The following is an 11,338-nucleotide window of genomic DNA, read 5'->3' as shown; positions in this document are numbered from 1 at the left end:
CCTCACAGGTATCTACTGTGGGAAGGGGAAGGGAAGGAGATTGTAAACCACTCTGAGTGAAGGGTGGGGTATCAATCCAATCTCTTCTTCTTCTTCTTTGTGGCGGGCTCTGCCACCTGTGGCAGATATTTTGTGGTAGCCATTTTGTGGCTGCGCCCATCACGCACTGTCAGAGTTCCAAAGATGCCCACAGGCTCAAAAAAGGCTGAGGACCCCCTATCTTGAACAGGCCCTGCTAAACCAGTCCTGTTTAACAATAAAGCTTTTTAAAAAATCAGGCAGTGTATGGGAGATTCGAATTCAGTAAGATCTGAGAGACCAACAACATTTTCGGGGCAGGAGATATCTGATGAAGGGAACTTTGACTCTCTAAAGCCCAGATCCTGAAAAAAGAGCCAGTTTGGTGTAGTAGTTAAGTGTGCGGACTCTAATTTGGGAGAACCGGGTTTGATTCCCTCACTCCTCCACTTGCACCTGGCTGGATGACCTTGGGCAAGCTGTAGCTCTGATGAGAGCTGTCCTTGAAAAAAGAGCAGTTTCTCTCAGCCCCACCTACCTCACTGGGTGTCTGTTGTGGGGAGGGGAAGGGAAAGGAGTTTGTAAGCCGCTCTGAGACACCTTTGAGTAGTGAAGAGTGGGGTATAAATCCAATCTCTTCTTTTTCTTTTACCTCACAGGGTGTCTGTTGTGGGGAGGGGAAGGGAAAGGAGTTTGTAAGCCGCTCTGAGACTCCTTTGGATAGTGAAGGATGGGGTATAAATCCAATCTCCTCCTCCTCCTCCTCCTCCTCCTCCTCCTCTTAGGCGCTGCTGGATTCGAATCCAGCTCTACTACTGCAGACCAACATAACTTCCCTCTGAAACTTTCTCTTCTGCAAAGGAAGAGTAGTTTTTGGCTATCCAGAAACTCACTGATGCTTGACACACGAACACATGAAGTCTAAATCAGACCAGAATGTTGTTAATAGATGAATACCCACTGGCTACAGTGGGTAGCGTGAAGTTCTTCACGGCAGCTTGTAAAATCCATCAGTTAATGAAGATTTAAATCTTTTAATAATATTATCTGAAGAAATGTTGTCATAGCTGTATTTTTTAAGCATCATTCATACTTATATGTGGGAGAACTAATTTTAAAAGTCTTTTTAATATTTAAGTATACAAATTCTGTTATGCTTGTTGCTGGTCAGGGACCATTTTAATAAAGATCGATTGATTGACTATTCGTTCATCAAGCTCAGTATTGTCTACTCAGACGGGTAGCCGCTCTCCAAGGTCTCAGGCTGAGGTCTTTCACGTCACCTGCTGCCTGGTCCTTTTAACTGGAGACGCTGGAGATTTTAAGGGTGGAGCCTGGGGAGGGTGTGGTTTTGGGAGGGGAGGGATTTCAGCGGAGTATAATGCCAGAGAGTCCGCCTTCCAAAGCGGCCATTTTCTCCGGGGGAACTGATCTGTGCCGCGTGGAGATCAGTTGTAATCTTGAGAGATCACCAGCAACCGTTAATGCCAGAGGAAGGTGCCTCAGCCTTGCTGGTTGTTCTAGTTGTTCCTAATTGTTTGGTGTAGTTTGGTGTCGTGGTTAAGTGCGCGGACTCTAATCTGGGAGAACCGGGTTTGATTCCCCACTCCTCCACTTGCAGCTGCTGGATGACCTTGGGCAAGCCGTAGTTTGGATAAAAGCTGTCCTTGAAAAAGAGCAGTTTCTGTCAAGAGCTCTCTCAGCCCCGCTGACCTCACAGGGTGTCTGTTGTGGGGAGGGGAAGGGAGAGGAGTTTGTAAGCTGCTCTGAGACACCTTTGGGTAGTGAAGGGCGGGGTAGAAATCCAATCTCTTCTTCTTCCTCTTCTTCTCTTCTTGTCTTGAGATGGGAAAGGCATTGGCAATGACAGGTGGTTAATTAGGCCATGCCCTACCTCACTGTAGACTGGCCTGCACTGCCATTGCCGAAGAGAATCAAAAGAGGAGGAGATTGGATTTGTGCCCTGCCCTTTACTACCTGAAGGAGTCTCAGAATGGCTTACAATTCCTTTCCCTTCCCCTCCCCACAACAGACACCTGTGAGGTAGGCAGGGCTGAGAGAGCTCTTTCAAGGACTGCTCGTGAGAGAACAGCTCTGAGAGAACTTGTGACTGGCCCAAGGTCACACCAGCAGCTGCATGTGCAGGAAGGGGGAATCAAACCCGGTTCTCCCAGATTGGAGTCCGCGTTCTTAACCACGACACCAAGCTGGAGCCAAATGCGTCTGATGATGAAATCGCCTTCTGTGCTTGTCAATGAGTTTCAGTCCCCTTCCCCCTTTCCCTGAACGGTATAAGAGGAAGCCGGCCTCCGAGCGAGCAATTATCTGGACAATATGCTGGCACGGGCTTCCTAGGCTGGTGGAACTGTCATTAGTAGGGAGAGACATCAGCCTATTAGCGGGGCCGCTGCCTCATTAAGGCGGCTGCGATGAGCACCACTAGAGAGGCAAAGTTTGCAAACACCACGCCACTTAATCAGTAGCAGCGCCGCTGAAGTTGTTGGGAATGCTTTGAGGCCACTTGAAGCAAAGTGCCTTCTGAAGTGGGTGAGCCCCCTTGGAGCAGCTTGTAAGGGCACGGAGAGCTACCTGTATGCGGAGGGGGAAGGGCAGTCACCTGTAAGCAAAGGAGAGCCGTCGCCAGGGAGTGGAACAAGCTTGCAAAACCCCAGGTAGGATGTTGGCGAATGTGTGGCCACTGAACTAACTGAGAGCCAGTTTGGCGTAGTGGTGAGGAGTGCAGACTCCAATCTGGGAGAACCGGGTTTGATTCCCCATGCCTCCACATGAAGCCAGCTGGGTGACCTTGGGTCAGTCACAAGTTCTCTCAGAGCTGTTCTCTCAATGGGAGTCCTTGAGAGAGCTCTCTCAGCCCCACCCACCTCACAGGGTGTCTGTTGTGGGGAGGGGAAGGGGAAGGAGATTGTAAGCCACTCTGAGACACCTTTAGGCAGTGAAGGGCGGGCTATAAATCCAATTTCTTCTTCTTCTTCAAAAGACTTGTGCTGCTATCTTGAAAGAGGTTGGTTTCGAAGGCCTCGTTCCAGCCATTTTGACTTGGAAATCTCATCTTTGTTCTTCTTTCCTCCCATATGAATCGGACTTAGAATCCTTTACTTATGCACCATTTTCTGTTTCCTTATACCATTTCTTTTTAGTGATAACATCTTTCTACACTGTTTGTACATCTATAAATTAATGTCATAAGAACACCAGAAGAGCCCTGCTGGATCAGAGCAGTGGTCCATCTAGTCCAGCATCCAGTGGCCAAACAGTTCATCTGGAGAGCCAACAAGAGGGCAAAGAGGCCCAGGCCTTCCCCTGTTGCTGTCTCCTGGGCACTGGGATTCAGAGATTGACTGCCTCTGAACATGGAGGTTCCCTTTAGTCACGCTGGCTAGTAATCACATAAAAGAAATTAGGCAACAGAGGTTTAATTGTCCTTCATTTAATTTAATTGTCAGTGGGAAAGCAGAAGTAACGCCACTTGGCTCTGGAAACGGTTGACGGGGCCATGGGAAAAGGAACTGCCCTGTGAAAAAGAAGACGGGCTTTGGCCAAGTTAACTTTGCCCAACAAAGCCAGTGGTGGTTCTGGGGTTATAAACAGGATTCAGGGTTTTGTCGACTCCATTCTGAGTCGAGGCTTCTTGGACAGCCTGTTCCCTGCTGCCTGCCTGTTACTCCACCACAACGATGCTTCATAGTATTTTTTGGACCATAAGACTCACTTTTTCTTCCAAAAAAAGTGGGAGGAAAAGTGAGTGCGTCTTATGGACCAAAGGTTCAGAATATTTTTTCCCCCTGTTTTCCTCCTTTAAAAACTAGGTGCGTCTTAAGGTCAGGTGCGTCTTATGGTCCGAAAAATACGGTACTTTTGTTGTTGTTCTTCAGTCGCACAGTCGAGTCCGACTCTTCGCAACCCCATGGACCAGGTCACGCCAGGCCCTCCTGTCTTCTGCTGTCCTCTGAAGTTGGCTCAATTTCATGTTCGTCTTTGCAGCATCGGACTTTCCTTTCACCATCAGACACATCCACAACTGAGCGTCCTTTCGGCTTTGGCCCAGCCGCTTCACTCTTTCTTTTCCGGGGTTACTTGTACTTGCCCTCTGCTCTTCCTCAGTAGCATATTGGACACCTTCCGACCTGAGGGGCTCATCTTCCGGTGTCATATCTTTTAGCCTTTTGTTACTGTCCATGGGGTTTTCTTGGCAAAAATACCGGAGAGGGTTGCCATTTCCTTCTCCAGTGGATCACGCTTGGTCTGAGTTCTCTGCTGCAGTCTGTCCGTCTTGGGTGGCCCTTCACGGCATAGCCCACAGCTTCATTGAACTACGCAAGCCCCCTCGCCATGACAAGGCAGTGATCCATGAGGGGGAGTAATCTACTTGGGGTACGTCTTATTCTGATAGAGGAACGGACTCCTCCCGCCTCATCCGCTATCTGACTTTCTTCCGGGATCCGTTCCTCATCCGTCTTCTCGTTTCTGCCTGGTATCAAAGTGGCTATCGCAGTGGAAAGGAACCCTTGTGTTCCTGTAGCACATACATTCCTCTTCAAGCTGTCTGGCTGCGGTTTCATTCATTCATTCAAATGCAGCCATCGTCGGGAGATAAGATTACTCACACTAGATCTCAATCTCTCTCGATTTGGCAGACAAATTTAATTTGAAAGACTTAAAAAAAAGAAAGAAAAGAAATATCATGCCGTTCATGTCCCCATTTGTCAGGAAAGACAGTCAGGCCTGACTAATGCTCATCTATGGAGGAAGGTGGAACCCCTGAGTGTTGCTTGGTATAGTATTCTGCAAAGCTCAAAGGAGAAAGTGGGGAGAGGAATTATTTGAGCAGGGTCTGGTGTCAAAAAAACCCGGCTGGCATTGTGAGGCTCCTTTCCTGAACACACGCATGGACATATGAAGCTGCTGTATACTGAATCAGAGCCTTGGTCCATCAAAGTCGGTATTGTCTACAAAGAATGGGAGTGGCTCTCCAGGGTCTCAGGTAGAGAGGTCTTTCCCATCACCTGCTACCTGGTCCTTTTTAACTGGAGATGCCGGGGACTGAACCTGGGACCTTCTGCATGCCAAGCAGATGCTCTGCCACTGAGCCACAGCCCCTCTTGACAGCTCTCCAGGGTCTCAGGCAGAGAGGTCTTTCACATCACCCACTGCCTGGTCCTTTCAACTGGAGATGCCAGGGATTGAACCTGGGGCCTTCTGCATGCCCCTCCCCTATAATACGTGAATGCATGAAGCAGCCTTATACTGAATCAGACCATCGGTCCATCAAGGTCAGTGTCACCTACTCAGACAGGCTCTTGAGGGTCTTCCACATCACCCTACCACCTGATCTTCTTAACTGGAGATGTCGGGGTCTGAACCTGGGACCTTCTGCATGCCAAGCAGATGCTCTACCACTGAGCCACAGCCCCCTCCTCTATAATACATGAACACATGAAGATGCTTTAAAAAGAAAGAAGAGGAGAAGATTGGATTTATGCCCCGCCCTTCACTCGGAGTCTCAGAGTGGCTTAAGATCTTCTTTCCTTTCCCCGCCCCACAACAGACAGCCTGTGAGATAGCTGGGGCTGAGAGAGCTCTTGAGAGAACAGCTCCGAGAGAACTTGGTACTGATTCAAGGACACACCAGCAGCTGCACGTAGAGGCGTGGACAATCAAACCCAGTTCTCCCAGATTAGAGTCTGCACCCTTAACACTACACCAAACTGAATAAGACCCCTTGGTCCATCAAAGTCAGTATTGTCTACTCAGACCACAATTCAGTTCTCTTAGGTTCTCAGGCAGAAGACCTTCACATCCCCTCCTACCTGACCCTTTTAACTGGAGATGCCGGGGATTGAACCTGGGATCTTCTGCATGCCAAGGGAAGGCTCTTCCACTGAGCCATGGCCCCCTCCCTTTTCTCCATTGAAGAGTTAATAATATATTTGCAGTTACCTGATCTTTAGGAAGAACGGGCAAAACTTTTCATTCCTTGGCTGAATACCTATCAGTCGCTGCAACCATAAACTCTGAGATTTAAATATGTTTACTTGTTTTATAAGCTAGTAAGATTTATCTGCGTTTGTGAATGGAAGGCCTGTAAAACTGAAAAGAGTGGAAGATTCCTAAGTTATAAAAAACATGTACATGAAAGTTTTTTAAGTCTCTCTTTGAGATTGAGGTTAATTATAAGAAGATGCAGAAACGTAATTAGTATCCTTTCTAGGGAGCATGATAGGTTCCCAGGAATTTTGATTGCATTCTTACCTTTTTAATTTCCTCCTTCTGCTTTTTTTATTATTCATGCCATGACCTCAGGGTTCCAAATTTTGTCGTGCAGCGGAATTGGCATTTTTGTCGAACAGGTGGGATTTCTCCCCCCCTCCCTTCAATGGGCTGTTAACCCCTCGCTTGCCAGGGGAATGGAGGGCAGAGTGGCAGAAGGAGTGCATTTTCCTAACGGCACAAATATATGTCTTTGGGGAATTAGAACTGCCCTGAATTTCTGCCCTCATGCATTTCTCGGACAGATAGCATGCTTTTGAAGGGAGTCAAAAGTGTGGGGCCGGTTTAAAGGCATTGTTTCCCTGATCGGAGCAGTTTCGGCAGCCAGCGTGGTGTAGTGGTTAAGAGCGGCGGACTGTAATCTGCAGAACTGTCATTGCGCCTGCTCTTGTCATTCGCCTGCTAATGTCATTCGCCACCTGAAATCACTCCAGTTACCGATAAATAGGACAGATGGACTCCCGTTCTAGCTGTATCTGAAGAAGGGAGCCGTGACTCACAAAAGCTCCTGCCCTGCCACAGATTTTGTTAGTCTTTTTTTTTTATATAGTTAACTCTCCTAAAAAGAATTTTATTGCTTTATATTTTTCAGAAAAAAGGGAGGGTATATAGTGGGATTAAGAAAAGTGGTGAGTGGTATCTTTGTTAGTAAATTAATCTTTTATTAGTAACAATAAGTTCTTCAGCTTCTTCTGTGTTTGACTGATCGTCTTTTATCTTAACCTGCAAAAAACAAAATTTTTAGTAATGTTAATAGTGTCCTTTTGGGTTAGTACAGTCCTTTAATGCGCTCTCCGAACAAATCTTCAAATCTTGGGGTTTCTTCCTTTTACATCCCTCAGGTTATAAGATGGACCTTTAACTGCTCCTTCTTCCGGTTTCATGTCCTCCCTCTCCGAGCTGCTGTCTTCTTCTCCGCTCAATACTTCCCATTTTGCAAGTTCTGCCTCCTCCTCTGAACTGGCATGCCTCTTCAAAAAGTCTTGAGCTTTGAAAATGGAGTCAATCTTCTCTCTTTTCTCTTCAAATTTGAAAATAAGTCCTTCTAGAATCAACCATCTGTAATTGATTTGATGGTTTCTCAAGAATATGGTCAGTCCTTTATAGGCTTTCCGCTTCATTCAAATTTCAAATGGAACATCTTTCAAAATTCTTATAGTTTGCTCTCCAATCATCAAAGGCGTAGCCGATTTCGCTCTCAAAATTTGATCTCTGGTACGTTGCTTGGTAAACTTAACTACCACTTCTGCTGGCACAGATTTTGTTAGTCTTTAACTGCGATCGCACACATTAAATCATCCACTTTCAGTGCACTTTCTAATTGGATTTTGCCAGTTCACACGGCAAAACCCAGTTGGAAAGTGCATTGAAAGTGGATTATTTCGTGTGTGCGATCGCAGCCTTTAAGGTGCCACTGGACTCTGGCTCTTTTCTACTGGAGAACCGGGTTTCACTCCCCACTCCTCCTCCTCCTCTCGAAGCCTGCTGGGTGACCTTGGACCACTCACAGGTCTCTCAGGACTTCCAGCCCCTCAGCCCCACCTACCTCACAGGGTGTCTGTTCTGGGGAGGGGAAGAGAAAGGTGATTGTAAGCCGCTTTGAGACTCCTTAGAGTAGAGGGGAAAGAGGGTATAGAAATAAACTCTTCTTCTATTTGAGCAGGGCAGGTTCTTCCCACTAGGTTTTTCTGCTTTTATGCTGTTTTTCTGTGTCGTAGCTCCAATTTTACCCTTTATGGGCCCCGGTCACACGGGCCAGATAACGCAGGGCTGTTCACCCCAGCGCAAAATAAATCGCGGTAGCCCGATCACACGGTTCCCCGAGTCTCCGTGCTTAGGCTGTTAGCTGGCGATCACACGGCGATGTTGCAGTGTGGCAAAGAAGCGGCGCGACGCAATCACACAAGCATTTCACGTTTGTGCGCATGCGCAGTTCCACGGAGCAGCACTGCTTTCAGTTTCGTGTTTGTGCACATGCACTTACGAAAAACATCCGGTTTGCGACGGGATGTGGACGGGCGCCGGATGCCACAGGATACTAGCACTCCCGCGATCAGGCGCCCGCCTGTGCTGCGCGTTTTCCGGATACTAGTGCACTTTCCTTGGTACTTTTAAACTCCGCATCTTCGGCGGGACACCATGGGTTGGCCACGGGTGCGCTACGCTTCCCAGATGTTGCGGTGTGATCGCGCCCTGAAAATCCACCCAACATTCATGCCTTTGCCGTGGCAAATTCTCCGTGTGACTGGGGCCATGGATTTGTATTTTCCTATCTGTATTTAATCTGATCTTGTCCAAAGTAAAGGCTTGTCAAAGTAAAGTATATGACTCCCAGCCAGCCAGGGATCACGCAGTGAATGGGATGGCGTCACGGAGTCATGGAGCCGATTAGATGTGACTGGTGATGTCATAGAAAACGAAGCCCCGTTGTCCCCACGCTAACGTCCTGAGCCAGCTTTAGTTATGCCAGGACGGGCCTTGAAATGCACATCTGGCCACACATCTCGATGAAAGCAATCCAATCCAAATAAGGACATAAGAATAAGTAACATCTGCCATGGCTCAGTGGGAGAGCACCTGCTTTGCTTGCTGACAGTCTCAAATTCAGTCCCCACCGCTACCAGTTAAAATGAGCTCAAGAGTTAGCAGGCGTTGGGTGAGACCTAGGGTTGCCAACTCTGCTTTGGGAAAATTCCTGGCTATTTGGGGGTGGAGGCAGGGGAGGGCGGGGTTTAGGGAAGGTAGAGACTTCAGTGGGAGTATAATGCCATAGAGCCCCCCCCTCCAAAGCAGCCATTTTCTCCAGGGGAACCGATCTCTGTTGTCTGGACGTTGTTCTGGGAGGTCTCCAGGCCTCGCCTGGAGGTTGGCAACCCTACATGACAGGCTGCCGCCCTTCATTCCAAGCGGACTGACTTGAGCTAGGTAGACCAGAAGCCTGACTCTGCTTTTTATATTGACACATTTTCATATGTCCACTCTTCTTGTTCAGTCGCAGAGTCAAGTCTGACTCTTCGCGACCCCATGGACCACATCACGCCAAGCACTCCTGTCTTCCGTCATCCTCCAGAGTTTGCTCAATTTCACGTTCATTGCCTCGATAACACTGTCTGACCTTCTCATCCTTTGCTGTCCCCTTCTTCTTTGACCTTCAACCTTTCCCAGCATCAGGGTCTTCTCCAGTGAGTGCCCCCTTCTCATTGGGTGGCCAAACTGGCTAATCTTCGGAGTCAGTTTCTTCTCTCTCTCTCTCTCTATCTCTCTCTCTCTGTGTGTGTGTCCGTGTCTGTGTGTAAAATGCCATCCAGTTGCAGCCGACTTATGGCGACCCCACAGGGATTTCAAGGCAAGGGATTAAGCAGAGGTGGTTTGCCATTGCCTTCCTCTACAAAGTCTTCCTTGGTGGAAAGTGCAGCTAGGGAATGTGAAATCGAGCCCATCCTTATTCAACTCTTTTTGGCTGTGGATGTGTCCCCCCCAGCCCTTTCCGCTGGATACAAGGAACTTCTGTCTGTTTCCCCTTTAAGTGTGTCTTTGAGATGGTTCAGGAGAGTGCAATTCGATCTCATTGGGCTTTCCCTCAGGTTAATTAGCATTTGAATGTTTTACTGAAAGGTCACTTGGTTTCTTGCCTCCGTGGAGCTGGCTATTCCCGTTTTGGGCGCCTTCCAAATGGCACCATGCATTTGTGGTGAAGTATGCGGGACTGGACACCTTTTTGAATTCTCTCTCCCCAGTTGACGAGGGGGGGATTTGCATAGGCCTTTGCTGTGTTCAGGTTGCTGAGTTTAATGGATGTTGTGTGTTTTTGTGCCGGACTTCGTTGTTGTTGGGGATCCAGTAATGGGCAGAAAGGCCAGGGGAAAACATTTTAATGAATGAATGAATCGATAAATGGCTTCTTGTGCCGGACATGAGAACGTGCTCGCCACCTGTGTTTGGGACAGTGGATTGCAAAGACGAGTTTGCTACCTCGCCGTCTATTCTTTGGCTCCAACTTCACAGCAGTGTGCTAGCACAGGCTCGGTCAAGGCACAGACCACGGAAGCTCTCGTAATGGGTTGCACAGTGGTTTTTAAGATTTCCTGAGCAGCATGGTTTTCCTCCTGGTCGGGCTCCCGGCTGTGAACTTCTAAAGGGAGTAGAATGTGTTCTTTTTGGTTACCTTCTCAGTAGACTTTTGAGCCTTTCGGAGAGAGTGAAGAAGGCCGGGGCATTGTGTTCCTGGAATATCTTGGCAAGTGGTTCTGGAATCTAAAGCAGCTGTATTTGCTGATTTTGTAGACTGTGCCGGTTCCCCTGCCGCTCAGTTCTATTCTCGCTTCTGTTCGACATGAATGATCATCTTTGGGATTCCCCCCCCGCTCCTACAGAGTGGAAACACCTGCGTCAAAATAGCAAAAGTAGAGGCACAGATATTCCCCCCCCCTAAAAAGAATGATGTGTTTATTTATTTAGAACAAAGAAGGCGACCCTGAGGAATGGGCTCCAGGTGGTGCCGTTTGGGAATTGCCTCTGGATGGGAGTAATTGTCTGTTGTCTTGTTTTGTGGTATTTAAATGGAAACCGAGTGAAGGGCGGGATATGAATCCAATCTCTTCCTCTTCTGATGTGTTAGTCCATTCTTCATGCTGTCTGAATTCTGTTCAGGATTCTTCAACTTCAGTTTGCATGAAGCGGTCGCTCATGGGTTTGTGCGTGTTGTAGGCCCTGTCCGTGTCCCAAGCCTTTGGAACGGGATACGCTGCATATCCAGTACCTAAATGTTCCTAGACCTAAAGGAAAGAGTTGGTGTGGTTTATTGCCGGCTTTATTTTGGTCCTGTTTACGCAAGCAGAAAAGACACCTTGGCATGGATTGTACCACTCCAGGTTGCAGGTGTGTGGGGGGGGATCACGTCTTTTAATACTTCCTCTCCTTTAAAAATACTCCCAAGTGCAAGCAAAAAAGTCCACAACAGCAAGGAATGGACTGTGTTAGAACCTTTTCCCCTCCACATTTTTTACATGTAGGTTTTCTGATATATATATAT

Source organism: Gekko japonicus, unplaced genomic scaffold, assembly GCF_001447785.1.
Source record: "Gekko japonicus isolate JY-2015 unplaced genomic scaffold, Gekko_japonicus_V1.1 scaffold1181, whole genome shotgun sequence".
In the NCBI taxonomy this organism is placed as follows: Eukaryota; Metazoa; Chordata; class Lepidosauria; order Squamata; family Gekkonidae; genus Gekko; species Gekko japonicus.
The sequence above is the reverse complement of the archived record's forward strand: the minus strand, read 5'-3'. Positions refer to the sequence as shown.